Here is a 19,741-nt window from a genome sequence, read left to right on the forward strand (position 1 = left end):
TTTAGCAGCTCAAAGAATGACATTTGTTGTAGCATATTTGCTTCTTCAAGGATTCATTCCCCAAGGTTCTTTTGTACAGGAGAAGGCAACTGTGAAAGGATCACTGATCTCCAGCTACAAGTTTCTCAGGATGGCATCTTTGTGGGTCCAGGATTTGTGGAGTCATCACACTATTTTGCAAATGTCAGCTATTGCTTCTTATTCTCTGATTCTGTATAACTGTGTTGATGATTGTGTCATCTATAATTTGGGAAGCCACTTATTTCTAATAAAAATGATGCTTTGTTTCACAAATATCTTTGTTCACTTGCTTTTTAATTATTCTTTTTGAGGTATTTTGGCCCCTCTTGAAAATTGTGCAACACTATTGGTGTATACAAATATTTGTTTGTATTTTACATCACCAGTGATGCTTTTTCTACCCAATTTCATATACCACATGTTCAAGTCCTCATGCACCCAAGAAAAATTTACAAAGTATTTCAGAATTATGTTTTGGAAATATGCTGTATCTAGAACAAAGATAGACAGCTATGCAGGCGATTGTGAGAAAAGTCCTAGGGAAAGGAGATGTAGCCTTAAAGGAATAATAGAATGGAAGCAATCGATTTCATGGTTATTGAGGAATTAGAGTCAGTCTTGGGTGTTAGGGTTAATATATAATCACACAATCTGCATTTTTGGAGATGCAATTATATTTATAAGTGTATATAGAGGTCGAGTCAAGGGATTTGATTCACTTAACAAACAAATATTTTGGAGTATTTTTGAATAGGCATCATTTTAAACACATAAAGCCTATAGAAAAATTATAGACAAATTTTCTACTCTGAGTTACATTCTAATAGGAGAAGATGAAAAATTGTAATAAATTGAGGCTGGTAATTTCATGGAGGGAATGAAATAGCTAAGTGGAAAAGAGGGTAAGATTTTATTTACTAGAGAAGTTGCTTAAAGACGTATTTTGAAATTGTAACATTTGACTAATAATAAAATGTATACCAGCAGCCAAGGAATACGAGAAAGTTCAGTGGCAAGTGCAAAGGGGAAGGAGAAGTTCATTAAGTGTGGGTGCAAACGGGTAGGTCCACCTGTTTGGTTGGAAAGGAGCAAAGTCCAGGACAGTGCCTGAACTGGGGTTCTCTTGGGATTAGGGTAGATATGCTGATCAGATTAAAAAGTCTTTTTCAGATTTCTGGTTGAATTTTGAAGAGCTCTACTTTTTGGGTGGTGACTTTAGTGTCCTTTCCTCATCTGACCATCTATAACTTTATCATTTATTTTCTATAGCTGAAAAAGCCTTTTAGATTTAGTAGAAATTGTGTTTCATCCAGCACTAATAAATACCTCATTGTCTCATCCTTATGAAGGAGTCACTACACAAAGCCTGATTCTGAGGTCCCTAGGTCTTGAAGATTACACAAAGGACTAACTCCAAGGAAGGTGGTGTTGCAATCACAGTCAGCCCTGGAGTGAGACTTTGTCCACCGTAGAATTTGTCCAACTGACTATGACTCAGAGTTTCTTCATAAAAAGGGAACTTTTAAAAACATCTAGTACATTTAAAAATCAGAGCTGAGAACTGACTGTGCTCTATGCAATTCTGAAGTTACATCACAACAATGAAAGGGAGTTCTAATAATTACAGCTCTTTGAAACCTAATTTATTGTGTCATTATGTTCCTTGTCACTGAAGGCATTTTGAAAAGGAAGGATACCAGTAGGCATGTGTAAGTTAATTTATGTATCCAACAAAGGATCTTCACAATCTACCACTTAATGTATCTTCAAAACCTGAAATGTTGTGATTCTCTTAGTCAAAGAGAATTCTGAGTCTCTCAGTTTGCATGGAAGGAAAAAATGACGATAATGTTAGTGAGACAGGGAACATAAACTTAGGGAAAGTTCATGTATATGTGTAAAATTTGTCTCATGAGGGTTAAAAAAATGAATATGTTGGCTATTAGTCAGTTGTAGCTATTCGGCACATGAACAGAACAGTGTGGAGGGGAAAAGCTGCTTAGTTCCTGGTGGCTGGGAAACATCTGGGGAACCTTGCAAAAGAAGAAGGGCCCTGAAACTAGACATAGACCCCAAAGCCATACCTCTTTGACCCACCTAGATACACCCGGAAGTGTGCTCCACCAATCTCTCTGGCAGATCTGAAAGTCAAGCAAGTTGACGCTTCCCCCTAACTGCCACATCCCACCCTATGTTATATCCAAAGATATCTCCTTAACCATACTTAATGTCCAAATAAAGACAATGCCAAGTTCATAAGTCCAGCTAACATAATATGACTATTCTGGATACAATATGAAATGCAACAACCCCTTTGTCAAAGTCTGAACAATTTCCACATTTTCCAGAATTCTAACCCAAAGTCTGTTCTGAGACTCTAGCAAACTTTGAGCTGTGAACCTTACAAAAATTATAAAACAAAAAGCAAACATACAAAAACTAAGTTACATAATGCTAAGGTACAATTGGAGAGTGAACATTTCAATTCTAAAGAGGGGATCAGAGAAGCAGACAAGAATCACACAAAGCATGACAAAATTTTACATACATGTAGCTATTTTTATTCTCATTAGGAAGTTGCAGAAACTAATAATACAGGTTGAGAATATTTTCAAAGGTCATATAATTAGTACGTTTCTCAGCTAGGAGATTATTCACTGCCAGGGAAAGTTATTTCTACTATAGAGCTTCTGGAATTTGGAAGAAAGTCTCCCAGTTATTAACTTACTACCTCTACTATGTGACCTATTAAGACTTTAAGGCATCTCAGTAGAGTCGGTGCGTGGACATTGAAGGAGTTCTGGTTGTCCTGGATTTTTGCCTGAGGGATGGCAGGGAAGGAGATGGTGTTTGCAGAGTGGATGTGAGGCATCTGGTGAATCCTACCTCGGCCTTGGATCCAGACAAGGCTACATGATGAACGACACTGGAGTTTCAATCTGGCAGTAGCCTGCTTTATCCTCCTCTGCACAGAAACTAGCACCTTGAAGATTTCTCATGTGAAAGCCCTTGTAGGAAGCCTGGTATCCACACAGACACACAGGTCTCCTCTACAGTGTGAGCCCACTCCAGAGTCTCCCCGTGGCCCTGCCTTTGCAGGCTCTGCACACGGCCACACCGCCAGCTGATGATTACTTACTCACTGCCTCTGCTGCAGAAAGTTGTTTTTTTCTGGCATTAGCAGAAATATGTTGGCTTATTTGTGTATTTCATTATCAACTTTATCAAGATACAGTTGATATAAAGAAGTGTGCATATTTATTGTACACATTTTCTTGAGTGTGAACAAATGCATAACCCATGAATCCTTTATTGCAATCAAAGTATAAACCTATTCATCACCTCTAAAATTTTCTTCACTTTTTACTTCCTTTTTCTAGTTGTAAGATCACTTTACATGGTGGCTACCCTTCCTGCTGATTTTTAAATGCACAATAAAGTACCATCAACTTTAATACAACAATTTCTCAATCATTATTCACTTGGAACAATACTCTGTTTCTCTTCCTTGAACATTCTTCCATAGACATGGAATACTATATAGCATATTCTCATATTCTATAGTACTATTCTTTGGTAGTATTCTAAGTAGTTCTTAATCATATTCTATTAGCTCCTGATAGTAAACATTCCCTGAGTGAAATATTGTGTGGTTTATGTCTCCTAATTGGACTCGGACAAATGTAGGGACCTTTGGTTTAGGAGTCATTTGTGGGTATATAGTAGTGTAAATTGTGGGTAGTCACTGGGAGCACACAGGACTTAGCAGTGTGGAAAGTGAGAAGTAAAGTTGCAGGGTGAAGTATTCATACAAAGCACACAATTTGGGAGAAATCAAGAAAGGGTTGTGAATAAAAGAGAAGCCATGCAGTAGATAGCAATTTGTTATAGAAACAATGGGAGAAGGTGACATGAAGTTAAAAGTAAGAATGAATAAGAAATTCCAGTGAGAAGTTCACTTTATTAATCTCATCATTATAAGGATTCAACAAAGTAATATAATCAAATACACTTATTGGGCCGGGGATTTAGCTCACTGGCATGACATCTGCCTTGCAAGCACAAGGTCATGAGTTCGATCCCCAGTACCAAAAAAACAACACCCCCCCCCCAACTCCCTTAAAACAACACTTATTAATATACTGTTTTGGAGAAGACAGGTAAGACTAAGATCAAGAAAATTTACTGAATTATTAGTTCAAGGTATTTGTCATATCCTTCACCTCACATGCCCATAATTTATTTGAATTGAGAACATTAAAATAAACTGAATAATATGGAAATTTATAATGTGTTATTATTTATTAGAATCCCACTCTGGCAAAAAAAATGCTAGAACTTATTCCCACTCTTTAACTGAAAGTTTCTACCTTTGATTAAAATCTCATTTTCCCATACACTCCACTCATCTGAAAGTTTAACTATTTATTGATTGTATTTTATGAGGAAACAGTGTTATAAAATAGAATAATCTGAGTAATCTCACAGATTTATTTTTTTACAATTGAAATTAACTTGATATCAACAACAAAGAAGTTAGTGAAACAAATTTTCCTCCTTTTATGTTGAAAATTTTGGAAATTTAAAAAAATCATAAATGACAAATCTGCTAATGTATCTGAATCAACAGGAGTTTAGTAAAAATGTTTTTCCCCAAGGAGATGCAGAGTATCATAACCATCCCAGCAAAGCCTGAGATAGACAAGCTTTCTTACAGGGAGAAGAAGAATGTTTTGGGGAGTGTTCATAGTACATTGAAATACAAATCACTTTGTGAAAAACACATGCAAAGAGTTAGAGTGATTTTGGGAAAAAGAAAATTTTCAGAAAGGTAAGAAAGAAGACAAGTTTCTGGAGATAGTAATGACAGTAAAATTATTGGATAGAGCTTGTCATTTAATACAGGGTTTCAAGGACCTCAAAAGAGCAGAATGACAAGGTCAAAAATACTTCGGTGATGTGTTTGGTTATGTCATGGTCATGAAATGAAATTATGGAAAATTAAATTATGGTTGCATACACTTCCAGGAATAGAAAATGTGTCTTATTTCCTTGTATGCTTCTGAGGACTGCTAGAGAAGTAATAAGTAAATTATGAATTTCTAAGAAATTGATTGTTTATAGAATGAACTCATTGAAGGCACATGGTTGTAAAATGAGAGAACAGATTCCATATTATGTATGACCCATTCATCTTGTAAGTATGTTAAGGAATACTAGCTGACATTCATACTCAGAAATACCTTCCTATCTCTCAAGTGAAAACTCACCTCCTGATACCGTGTGTTGCAACTACTATGGAAAGTCCTGCAGGGGCTGTGGATACGGCTCCGGCCGTGGCTCTCACTGTGGCTAGGCTGTGGATACTGCTCTGGCTGCTGTAGCTACCGATCTTTCTGCTACAGAAGATGCTACTCCTCTTGCTGCTAATCACCATGGCAAGACTTGCTCTGCCTTTGAAAGGACCACTCCAAGGACAAGATCAATTTCAAGCCTCACCCCTGTTAACTTAAAACCCAAGTAAAGCTTATTTTTGGTGGAGTACCTAAAATGACATCAAAATTTATGTTTCAATTTGATGTAGAGTAGCTCCATCACATAATTGAGGTGTGATGTTATTTGCTGAATATTCAGATATAAATTCTTAAAACTGTCTTTTGTCTCCATATTCTAGCTCTCTTGAGAAGCCCAGAAAAACTGAAAAATTGACATATACAAAAATGGCACAAAAATAACATTTTCTAAATAAAAGAATTTACTCACTAAGAAAGTATGTTTTTTTTGGTGTCAATATCATTATGTTTAGAATTTGGTTTACTGAAAATTTTTCGACAGCAACTTAGGGTAAATACGTTTTTATTGATGAAACCCAAATATTAGCCCCTTTATGTATGTTCTAATTCTTTAAATATTAAATATTCTTTAATTCTTTAAATATTTCCTTTATTTCTCCATAGTCACACAAAATACTCCAACAAAAATTCAGTGTTTGTACAAATAAAAGATTGGAATAGGAAGATCAATGAGAAATCCTAGCTTAGAATTATAGTAATGAAGAGGCACCTATATTAAAGCTAAGCTTTTTTGAAGTATATGACACAGGAACTCCTGGAGGGAGCAGGTAAGGCTGTGGTGAAAACTGGTCAGAGATAATAGCATGCACTGTTCCTTTGTTTCCCACGGGGTACTAAGAATGACCGACATCTTGCAGGTATGAAAATGACAAATGATGAAGACCATGAAATCTTACTAAGAAGCATTGTAGTTATATTTGGAGATGGGATAATTTCTCTTTGCTTATACAGTCTTTGTCTGTGACTGTGTTGTATGGCCACATCCAGCTGAATATGGGTAAAGAGAAAAAGGGCATTTGCCAGTCAGCAGTTGTGCTGACAATCCCATGTCTTAGGTAAAAGAGGAAATGAGCATAGCCAGAGGAAGCAAAACCCAAAGTAAACAGACATATGTCCTGCAGTCATGTAGTTTGGGCAGGTGGGCAGTTTTCATCTACAGCTTTTCTTAAACATAGAAGGCAGAGCTAAGAATACTCTGCTAACCCTACTGTATCACCATCTGTTTATGCAGGGCTTTGTTCTTTTTTACATTTTTGTTGATCATGTTTATTAATTTATTCTCTTTTATTTTCTGATTTTCATTTTCAATCCTATCTGTCACTCACTATCTGTGCTGTCATTCATTTTATAAATATGGTGTTTTATTCCATTCTATTCCATTCCAACCCACCAGTCCCAGGAGAAACAGTCATTTTCTAGGCAGAGTACTTCTAATCAGAATATCCAAAGTCTGGGATTCTCTACTAGAAAATTTTGAACACTGACAATTGGAAAATTCTACTTAACGAAACTATATTTCATGCATAAAAGTAGCAAAATAATGTATAAATGTTAAAAATTATGTTAAACTTATGTATTTTAGGTGTGTAAGAAATATAAAAATGTTTTGTATTTAAACATGGTTTCCAGTTCCAAGATATCTCAACATGAATATGCAAATATTACAAAAATAAAAAAACAGCAATCCACAGTACTTTCATCTCCAGTGTTAAGGATGAGGGATAGTCAAATTGCATTATGCATTTTGAAGCTATTAATACACCTTTAAAAAAGTTTTAAAGTCAGCATGATTTGTGTTGAAAAGCTCATCTGTGCTACTACCTGTATATTTACATTATTTTTTCTGTTTTTGTTTTAAAGTACATATTTCTTTTGTTATTTTTTATTTTTAATTAAGTTTATTGGTACAATTTAGAAATGCAAAATGACCACAATTCATCATGTGGAATTGTACCTGTACATGATATATCTTAATTATTTTTTTCCATTCCCCTCCCCTCCTTTCAACCCTTCTTTCCCTCCTTATTTACAAAAGCTTTGTTTCTATTTTTTCTTTCTTTTCTCATTTTTCCCTTTTCCATTTCTTTCTTTCCTCTTCTCCCCTTCCTTGTGCCCCTCCCCATTTGAGCTTTTTCTTTCTATTTCACATTGTCTATTCTACATTTTGGCTTTTTTATATGTTTGGTTTCTCACACCAGAGAAACAATGTGATATTTACACATGTATGTCTGATTTATTTCACTTAAGAGTATGGTTTCCAGGTTCAACCATTTAGCTATAAATGTCCAAGTTTATTCTTTATGACTGATTAGTATTCCATTGTATAAAAAAACCCCCACATCTTTATCCATTCATTGGTTGACGGGCATTTGGGTTGTTTCCAAGATTTAGCTATTTATGACAAACTGTGTTGGTATAAACATGGGTTTTTATTTCTAATGATCATGTTATAAGCATGAATGAGGAGGAAAGATGAATGATGAATATAATCAAGTCTTACTAATACATCATTACTTGCAACTGCTGTGCGGTTTGCCATGTGGTGTGTAGCAAAGATTTTGCCCTTTGTCACATTCTTTGTTGCCGAAACAAAATACCTAGCACTGCAATGTAAATGAGGACAGGTTTATTTTTGATCAGTTCAGAGGTTTTAGCCCATGTTTAGCAGACTTAAACACAGAAGCAGCATAGCGGAAGGGTCAGTGTGGAGGAAAGCTGCTCAATTCATGGTGGCCAGGAAGCAGAGAGAGAAGGCAGGAGCTGGGGAGGAAAATACGATATGCCCTTCCACATTCAGCTCCTAGTGACTTGCTTCTAACTAGGCCACACTTCCTAACAACACATTGAGTGTAATGCCCCCCAAATCCAATCACATTTTAAAGCCTCACTTATAAACACATGAGCCTCCTATAAGACATCTAGGTAAAAACCGGATTATTTAACCCCTGTACCCTAAAACACTCATGCAGATTTCTTTATACAAATTGCATTTAGTTCATCTCTAAAATTTCCCAGTCAGAATAATTTCAGCATTACTGAAAAGTCCAAGTCCAATTTTTCTTATGAGACTTGAGGAAAATTCTTCTGTATGAGTCCCTGTAAAAATCAAAAAGAAAGGTAAACACTTCCAATCTATAATGGCACAGGATAAACATTCCCATTCCAAAAGGGAGGAACATGGGCATAGAAAGAATTGAGACAAAAGCAATACTGAAACTCAGCAGGGCAAACATTAAATCCTGTAGCTCCATGTCCAGTACCTGGGGAAAGTTGTGGCAAGATTCAAATTCCAAATGCCTTGGGCATCCTTGTCTCCACAGCACTGCAAGTTGTAGCTATCGTGGCCTCTTTTGGGGGTAGCTTTTTCTATTACTTACTGGTTTCCTCAGCCAATCTTCCACATTCCTGGTATCTCCAACATGCTGGTGTCTGGAGCGTACTTTCAGCTTTACCCTCAATGCTCCACACACTGCCTTGTTAGGGCAACACTGCCTTCCTCCCAGGCCTTCTTCTGAAAACTTGTCAGAAGACTCCTTGATCCTACAAGGAGTGGGATCCCTTATGCATTCTACACACTTGTAAAAGCACCCTGTGGATGATGCCCAAGTCTATCACCACCTTGAGGGGTAGCGGGGACCCTTTGGTTACAAGCACTAGCAGTAGCAGTGCCCTTTGGTTAATGGCTACAGAAACTGTATCCCTGAACTGCAGCAAATTCTTTTCTACTTGGTCCTGAATGAGCTGGACTCCTTGGGGCTCTCTTCTTCAAGCAAAGTCATTCATTTTACACTTCGTGAAGGGTGGGCTCTTGCTGATTTGTGAAGTGGCCTCATAGCATCTTTAACACTTTCCTGATGTAAAAACTTAACTTTTTAAATGCTAATATTTTCATCAATCAAGCTCTCCTCTGGCAAAACTTTACTGGCCCTCCTTCCTGGAAAAAGTGAAAATGTTTACAATCACTCAGCTGCATTGTTTGCCTTTGATTTTCAATGTAGACTTGACTAAAAGCCCCCAACTATACCCATGCCACATCCTGAACATTGAGTTGCCTTGAAATTTCCACTATCAGATTAATTACAAACTGCCCTTAATCTCAGTCTCCCATAAAGTCCTGGGACATGAGGAAAATGTAGACACATTTTCTGCCTGAAGGTAACATCCATGTTCTTTGGTCCAACTGCCAATGGAGTCTTTATTCCCAGTGGAAACCTCCTGAGCCTGGACTTTACTGGGTACATTTCTATTAGCATTGTGATCATCTGAGCATCCACCAGAATATCCTATAGAATCAATTTACAGCGTTCTTTTCAGTATGCATCACCAAACCTTTTTAAACTCCTCATAGGAACTAGTTCCAAAGCTTCTAAACCACAAGGTTAGGTACAATCATGCAGTGATCGTACTGCTGGCAACTAAACCTGTCTTAGTCATTTTCTCATTGTTGAGACATAATACCTGACATCCAGGACTTAAAGGAGGAGTGGTTTACTATGGCTCATGGTTACAGTCCATGGTCATTGGCTCCAAGGCAGAATGGCGTGGCAGAGGGACATAATGGAGAAAAAACTGCTCATGGCCTAGCATCCAGGAATCAGAGAGAGAAGGGAGGAAGCAGACAAGGAGATAAACCCTTCCACCTCATGCCCTTAGTGACCCACCTGTGTGCAGACTCCACCACCCAACAAGTCAGCCCTAGGAATCCAATCCCCTTCCCAAAGCTCCACCTAGGAGCCCATGAAGTTCTTGAGGAACATTCTTGTTCTAAACCATAACATGCCCTTTTGGTATCTCAGTGATCACACTGAGGGGTGGTAGGACAATAATGAACTGTGTTTTATAAAATAAAACTCACAAACTCTTAGATTTTTGGCAAAATTCTACAAAAACATATTAAAAGAAGAACCAGTAAAAATTCTTCTCGGGTTATTTCAAAAAATTAAAGAAGAGGGAACATTTGCATATTTGTTTTATGAATCAGTATTATTCTGAGAGTAAACATTACAAGAAAAAAGATGATAAACTGACAATCCCAATGAACATAGGAGTAAAAATCCACAGCAACATATTAGTAAAGAGAAATCCATGCACTTTGAAAAAATTACTTCCTAGGATTTAAGTGGGATTTATCCTTGGAGTACATGCTTGTACTCAAATCAGTAAGTGTGGCATGTTATATGAATGGAATGAAAGATGAAAACAATGATAATCTCAAGAAATGCAAAAACTACTTTTGACTTCACTCTCGAACAAGTTAGATGAGGACCATAATAAACATACTAAAGACCATAGATAATAAACCTGCCATGAGCAGGTAAAAGTTTGAAACTTCTCCTCTAAGGTCAAGAACAAGAAGAATAACCATTCCTGATGCTTCTAGTTTTTTATATTATTAATTTTATTGGTACATTTAAGGTATACAATATAATAACAGTCATCACTGGGAATTTGCACCTTTGCATACTCTATCTTGGTTCTTATTTTTTACCCCATTCCCCTGCCCTCCCTTAAGCCCCTCCATCTCTCCCTATTTACAAAGACTTTGTTTCCATTTTTTTCATTTTCTCACATTAATCCCATTCCCTTCTTTTCTTTCCCCTTCCCCTCCCACTTGCCCTTCCCCTTTGCCTCTTTTCTTACTATTTCACATTATCTATTTTACCTTTTAGTCCTTATTTATACTTTCAGTTTCTCACACCAGAGACACTATTCAGGATTTACACATATGTGTCCTATTTATTTCACTTAAGAGGATTGCCTCAATGTGCATCCATTTAGCTATAAATGTCTCAGTTTTTCCTTCCTTATGGCTGAGTAGTACTCCATTTTATAGAAAAACCATATTTTCTTTATCCAGTCACCAGTTGATGGGCAATGGGGCTGTTTCCAAGTTTTAGATATTACAAACTGTGCTGTTATGAACATGGGTGCACATATATCACTGTGGTAGGATTCTTTTAATTCTTTTGGGAAGCTACCCAGCAGAGGAAGAGCTGTGTCAAATGGGACTTCTAATTCTAGTTCTTTGAGGTATCTCCATACTGATTTCCACAGTGGTTGCACCAGTTTGCACTCCCACCAGCAGTGGAGCAGGGTTCCTCTTTCCCCACAGCCCCACCAGCATTTTTTATTGGTTAATTTCATGATAGCAGCCATTGTTTCTGGGGTGAGGTGGAATCTCAGCATTGTTTTCATTTGCATCTCTTGAATGACCAGTGATGTTGAACATTTTTTCATATGTTTATTTGCTATTTCTACTTCTTTGTCTGAGAAATGTCTGTTCATTTCAGATGCCCATTTTTGGATTGGATCTTTAAATTTGGGAGGTCTGATTTTTTAAAGTTCTTTATAGATTCTAGATAGTAGACCTTTGTCTGAGGAACAGCTGGTGAAAATTGTTTCCCAATTGTGGGTTGTCTCTTCACTCTGTTGGTAGTTTCTCTTGCTGTCCAGAAGTATTTTACTAAGAAGAGATCACACTTGTTGATTGTGCAAGTTCATGTGCAACTGAGGTTTTTTTCATAAAAAACCTATGCCAATGTCTTTCAGAGTCCTGCCAGTTCTATTTAACATTAAACTGTAAGCACTAACTAAACAAAAAAAAAGTAAAAACCATTCAAATCAGAAGGAATAAAATTTGTTTCTGTTATCAGGTGGCATGATCTTATATATAGAAAACTAGAGACTATAAAAAAACCTCTTAGAAATAGTAAATAAATGCTATAAAATTTCAGGATAAAAATAAGCATATAAAAATTACTTGCATTTCTATACTTTAACACTGAGGTATTTGAACAAAGCAGTGAAGAAAATAATTCCATTCTTAATAAGCTCCAAAATCTACACAGAACATTTTGGAAATGCTTAATCAAGGGCATGAAAAATATCTGCATAACAAAAACTCTAAAACATTAGTGAAAGAAATTCAAAAAGACACAAATAAGTAGAAATGTGCTCTTTTCATAGACTGGGAGAATGCATATTGTTGAATTGTCCAAAGATCCAATGGGATCTACAGATTCAGTGTAATCTGTATAAAAATACAAATGCCATTATTCACAAGAATAGGAAAACAAAGCCTAAAATTCATACAAAAATTCTTAGAACTATAGATAATCAAAGAAATTCTCAGTATATAAAACAATACCAGAAGCATCACACTACTTATTTTCAAAATCTACTATAAAGCAATAGTAACAAAAGCAGAATTATGTGAGTATAAAATGACTAATGGAAGAAAATAGAGGGAACAGAAACAAATCTTGACATTTAAAGTTGATTTTTGACATAGATGTGAGAAACAGGTATGAGAAAAGGACAGCCTATTCAATTAATGGTGCTGGGTAATTTCGACACTCACATGTAGAAAATGTAACTATACCCTCATTGTCACACCATATGCAAAAATAAATTCAAATGCTTCATAATGTAAATTCTAAAACTGCAAAATTGCTAGAAGAAAACCTAGGGGAAAAGTTCCCTGATATTTATTTGAGCAATGATTTTTAGGGTACTTCTCCAAAGGTACATGATACAAAGGTGAGAACAAGTAGAACTACACCAAACTAAAATGTTTCTGCATAGAGAAGGAAATAATTAACAGAATGAAGAGAAAACCTAAAGAATGTGAGGATTATTGCAAACCATACATGTGAGTTCGGGTTAATTTCCAAAAATATATGTAGAATTCAAACAACTTGCTATTAAGAAAACATTATGAAAAAATATTTTAAGTGTTGTCTAGGATATTTTAAAGAGGGAACCTCTCTACACAGTTGATAGGAATGTAAATAAGTACAAGCATAATTGAAAATAGTGTGAATGTTTCATATGGATTAAAAATAAAAGTAAAATATGAACCAATAGCCCCTCTTCTGATTATATAAGACTATAGCATATAATCAGTATATTGAAGATTTTATCTGCTTTGTCCTGTTTATTGCATCATTATTCACAACAGCCAAGAGGTAGAATAAAAGTCAATGTTCACCAGTGAAAAAATGGGTAAAAAATGTGTAATATATACACCATGCAATAGTGTTAAGCCTTAAAAGAAGGAAATCCTGTTAATTGGCCAATATGGATAAACTTGAAAGACAGTATGTTAGGAAAAAAAGCAAAGCAAAACAAAATGAAAACCAAAACCCCAAGCCAAAAAACAACCCAGATACAGAAAGACAAATATCTCAAGAACTCTTTTATTAATAGTCTAAAGTAGGTAAACTCACAGATGCAGGGAGTAGATTGTGCCTGTTATAACTTAGTGGTGCGAGAAAGCAATTGGTCAAAATTATAAAACTTCAGGTACTCAGTGAATACTTACTGAAACCTATGTTTACCATGGTGACTATGGTTAAAAAATACTGAATCATATATTTGGAATTTACTAAGGGAGTAGGTATTAGGTGTGCTCACAACAAAAATATAAGTATAACTGTTAAAAAGTTTAATTTTGGCATTTGATAATGTATAAATATATCAAACCATCACATAGTGTATACCATAAATATGCACCATTTTATCAATCAGGTAAAATATACAATTAAAAATGCAATGTAAAAGGTCATAACCTATATTTGTAATGAGCATAATTTTCAAAGAACTATCAGAATGTCTGTTTATGAATCCAGTTCATAATGGTATATTACTCATCTCTGCTGATGTATAGTGCAGTCTTATCACACACAAAGAGATTGAATTTACTTTTATATAGAAATCCAATGACTACCTGGAAAGGCAGATGTTTACTTTACCCATATGCAGGTATATTCCCAATGTAGGAATTGGTGAAATTGCAATGGATATTCCTGTTCACTAAACTTCAAAATAGGCTTGCTTGTGTATTTTTTGTGCAAACTTTATTATAAAAATATTTAGAAATTTCAGTGAGGTCATCACTTTGTAGTTCATTTATTGAGGGAACTAGACAATTAAAAAATGTATTAGGGAAACTATATGTATACATATATGTATTCATAGCATATAAATATGTACATGTATTTGTGTATGTATATATATCATACATTAAACCATATCAATGTTAAAGTAAATTCAAAATTTTTAGGAAATCATTAGAAATATGTATAGATGATGGGGAAAAAGTTTTAGATTGCTTAATAGATTAACTATTAAAGTAGTTGTAGAAGCAAAATAGGTAGTGTATCCCTTTAAAAACTTGCCTTAGCCCATTGTTTTTGTTGTTTAAAGTGTCAGACCAAGGTGCGGTATTTGAGATTTGACTTAAAAAAAAAAGGACAAAGGAGGCTAGGTTCAGAGAAAAAGAAAGTCATTTATTCTCTGCCAAGACCCCTCCAAAATGCTTCAATTATTTGATTCCATCTTTGTTACCCATCTTCCTAACTGGGAGGACTGTAAAGAACTTTGTAGAACTTTGTTAACCTCTAAAGAAATGCAGAGAATTTTAGGAGGAATTAAAAAGATTAATGCCCCCAGAATGCCAGGAGACATGCAAAATCCAGACACTTGGCATGAGCAGCAGTTTCCAGAAAATGTGTGGCCCAATTGGAACCCCAACACCCCAGCAGGCCAGGAAAGCTTAAACAATTATCACACGGCCCTTCTGGCAGGAATACGAGCCATGAAGTAAAAGACCTATCAATGTGATTAAAGTGTCAGAGACAGAGCAGGAGCCAGATGAGAGCCCTGATAAATTTTATGAGTGGCTCTGCGAGGTCTACAGAATGTACACACCATTTGACCCTGCTGTTCCTGATAACCATCAGTTAATCAATATGACCTTTGTAACTCATTCAGCTCCAGATATTAGAAGGAAGATTCAGAAGCAAGAAACTTGGGAAGGCATGAATATAACACAACTGTTGCAATTAGCTAGGAAACTGTATGTGAACAGAGAGTCAGTGAGCAAGAGACAGAGAGAATGAGCAAGGAAGGAAGATGAACAAGATAAGAGGAGGGCCAAGTACATAGCAGCGACTATGGGAGCCAAGGAAGAGAGAGAAAAAGAAAGACAGGGAATGAAACCAGTGGGAAAGCAGTAGAAAGGCTTTAGATGTGAAGATTTAGAGTTAGACCAGTGTGCATATTGTAAAGAGAAAGGACACTATAAAAACAAATGCCCAAATCTCAAAGAAAAGAAAAAGCAGGACTCAAAGGAAAGAAAGGACACTGACACATTGTTGTCTGTGACGGAAGACAGTGACTGACACAGACCTGGCTCAATGTAGCTAGGCATTGAGGTCATGGTCAATATAAGGGTTGGGGGCCAATGGTCAATACTAGGATTGGGGGCCAAAATATGTCCTTTATGGTAGACAGTGGAACAGAGCACTATGATTTACTGTTATGCAGCCCTACCCAAAAACAATACTGGGAAGGCACAGAAGGATTGTTGTTACACTTGCAGGGAACTGCATATAAAATATCATGGAAGAAAGCCCAGATTTGTGTACAGCATGTTAAATATTTAGGATTTCAAATAACACAGGGCATGTGTTATCTAGGAAATGAAAGAAAACAGGTTATTAGTGCCATCCCTGAACCCCAAAGAAAGAAACAACTGAGGGATTTTCTTGAGCTGACAGGCTTCTGTAGAATTTGGATTCTGGGTTTTGCAGAAATCTCTAAACCTCTTTATGAAACCCTAAAGGGAAAAGAGGAGAATCATCCACTTTGGTCTATAGAACAGGAAAAGACTTTCAAGAAACTAAAACTGACCTTAGCAGCTGCCTCTGCTTTAGGCACACTGGATGTAAAGTGGCCTTTTGTTCTGTATGTGACTGAGAAAAACCATGTGGCCCTTGGAGTATTAACCCAAAAAGTAGGCCCATGGAACCAACCAGTGGCATACTTGTCTAAGAATTTAAATCCAGTAGCAAAAGGATGACCTCCTTGCCTTTGGGCTTTAGCAGCCTCAGGTTTGTTAATTCAAGAAGCAGACAAGCTAGCTTTAGGTCAAGAACTGACTGTGCAGGTTCTGCACACAGCCCTTGAACTGCTGAACACAAGAGGGCATCAATGGCTCTCAAACAATTGGGTTACTCAGTACCAAGTCCTTCTCTATGAGAACCCCTGCTTATGGTTTATTCCTGTAAAAGCTTTAAATGCTGCTACCTTCTTGGCCACAGGGACAGGCCCTCCTGATCATGATTGCTTGAGTGTCACCGATGAGCTCTTTTCCAGCCACCCTGACCTGCAAATGACACCCTTGTCTGATGCTGACCTTGTTCTATTCATGGATGGGAGCAGCTTTGTTGAAGATGGGGTTCACCATGCTGGATATGTGGTAACCATGATGGATGAGATGATCCTAGCTGGCCACTTCCTTTTGGCTGTTAGGCACAACGTACTGAGCTCTGGGTGCTCACACAGGCACTCTGATGGGCAAAGGGTAAGAAGGTAAATATATACACAGATTCTCGCTATGCATTTGCTACATTGCACATCCATGGCATGATTTATCGAGAATGAGGTCTTCTCACAGAAGATGAGAAACAAATCAAGAATAGGCAGGAAATTGTACAGTTGCTAGAGGCAGCTTGGGAACCTAGCAAAGTCACAGTAATACATTGTTCAAGACATCGGAAAGGCAGAGACTTCATTACACAAGGTAACAATAAAACAGACATGGAAGCCAGGAAAGACAACACATTCAAAGGCCTGCTCTAACCACTCTGGAAGCTGGTGAGTCAACACACAGCTGAAGAATGGGAGCACTGACAAAGAAGACATGGACTATTGTGCTGTGCCAGATCACCACTGCTCTAAGTTTCTTTGTTTTCAAACTGTGGGTGTTTAAGCCTAGTGCTGAAAAATTTGATGAGCAATATGTGACTCTTAAGACAGTAACATGGGAACTGAAAGGCTATCCATTTACAATGTTCTTTGATGCCTGTCCAAAGGAACTTCTGACTGTGGGGGTTATTCTAATGAGAAATTATATTGCAAAGAGAAAACAAAAGCTTGGATCAATGGCTCCCTTGTTAGATGAGCCACTGGTAATTGTGACATTTATAAATAAGGTCAATGTAACCCATATCTATGTATATGCCAGCCCCATGGGATCCTGTTTGGTTACAAAGAGTAATATATCAAATTTATATAGGAAGCTATGCATTCACTTCTGAAATATCCCTCCAGGGTTATTGGAAATGGTATATGTTTCCTTGGAGGACAAAGGAACAATGGGATAAACAACACTTGTACAAATCTAGTCTTGTTAAAGGAAGAAAACAATATATTTCATTAGGACAAAAGGAATTAAAAAAAATCTTGAGAAAATTTGAGACTCAATTCAAGCTTTAGAAACCCAACTAGATTCACTGGCCAATGTCATATTACAGAATAGGCATGCTCTCAATTTCCTAACAGCCCAGAAAGGAGGAACTTGCTTATTTCCAGTGAAGAGTGTTGTTATGCTAGTAAATGTGGTATAATACAAGAATCACTAGATAAACTGAAAGATCAGATCAAAGCTCTTGATAATGAATTTGGTACAGGAGAAACCTAAATTATCACTGGGTCCAGAAAATTTTAGAAGCTCAGTGACACTCCCCTCAACACAGTAACTAGTACCCTGAGGTTTCCCATACACAAATCTCTGTAGGTGGCCAGTTGTGCACATAGACACTCAGATGCCCTCTAGATTCATCCTGCCCACCCTTCACACAGTGTCTCTGTGTTCCAGTCTTCCTAAAATCTCCATATACCCACACCACCAGGTGATCACTTAGTCACCGAGCCTGTTCCAGAATTGATTGTATCTGTCCAATGACTGTAGAACTGTTTTGGTTGATTGTTTGTTTCTTTATAAATTTTTAAAAGTATAATTGATATAAAGAATTGTGTATATTTAATGCATATGTTTTTCTGAGTGCGTAAAAATGCATACAGGCATAAATTGTTCATCACAATTAAAGTATAAAAATCTTCATCACCTCCAATACATGCCTTGTGTTCTGATTTCTTTTTCTAGTATGAAGGCACTTAACAGGATAGATGCCCTCTTCACCAACTTTTTAGAGCACAATATGGTATTGTTATCTCTAGTAGAAACATTTTCAATCTACTCAGCAGAGGCAGTGCCTCTTCTAAGAGCGTCTTTCCTTGAGCATCTTCCACAACCCTAGAGTACCATATTGAGTTTCCTCATTAATATTAGTAGCTCTTTTTCATGGTCTGCAAGATGTGTATATTAAATGCTTTCTGAGTGACCTTCTCTCAGGTTCATGCCTACTGTGCTGGGTACATGAATGAAAAAATCCAGGTATATTCAAGAAAGTGTTGTGTGTGAAAGCCAGGTCAAACTAGAAACCCATTTATCATAGAAACAATGGGAGAAGGGGCTATGGAGTTAAAATAAGGAAGAATGAAACATCCTAATAAGCAGTTGACTACTAGTAATTTCATAAGTGTTAGAATCTACCAAATGTAGTGTAAGTAAATACAATATTTGTATTAAAATACTGTTTTGAAGCAGACAAGACTAAAGAAAATACTGTTGAATGACTAAATCAAGATGATGAACAAGTATATCAACTCACATATATGGCATTTTTTGTGCTTAAAATATATGGACGATTTTAATAATTTGGAAATATACAATGCATTATTATTTATTATAATCAACACTGTGTAATTCAATGCTAAAATTTGTTCCTTCTAATTGAAATATTGACCCTGTGAACAAATTCTCCCATTTTCCATCAGCTGCAGTAATCTGGAGTAATGAACTAGTGATTAATCAAATTTCAGTGAAAAGCAATGATATACCCCACAAACCTGAGAGGAGTCAGAGTAATCTATAGAGAAAAACACCCCCCCCCAAAAAAAACAACTTATTATCGAGAATTGGACTTATTTGGGCTCAACAACAAAGAACATATTTAACCTAAATTTTTTCAATCCTAAAAATGTAAACTCTTGGAAAAATTTGTCCCTTAAATCATCAATGATACATCTTACACAATGGACCAATCAGAAATTTAAACACAAAGTTTTGTACCAAAGAAGGAAAAGGTCATTGTGATATGCAAAAGGGTGGATTTGGACAAGCTGTAGCTCAAGGAGAAGGAGACAACTTTAGGGAGACATGGAGCATGTTGAAATACTTGATTCTTTGTCTAAATTTCAGGAAAAATAATTGTGAGTAATTTTTGATGGAGAAATGAATATATGAGGAAAGGAAGAGAGAAACTAAGATGGTTCTACTTCTATTACTTCTGTTCCTGGTGCTGCTAATATTACTATTATGTGGCACTATTTTTATTAGTATATGTTTGCAATACATAACAATTACAGTCATTTGAGAAATGGGTACATACACGGGGCACATCATCATTTTATTCCCTCTTCTCCCACCACTCTTCCTCAGATCCAATTCGTATCTC

This window comes from Heterocephalus glaber, unplaced genomic scaffold (assembly GCF_053883595.1).
Source record: "Heterocephalus glaber isolate CG9 unplaced genomic scaffold, H.glaber_assembly_v1.0 deba00000122, whole genome shotgun sequence".
Taxonomy (NCBI): domain Eukaryota; kingdom Metazoa; phylum Chordata; class Mammalia; order Rodentia; family Bathyergidae; genus Heterocephalus; species Heterocephalus glaber.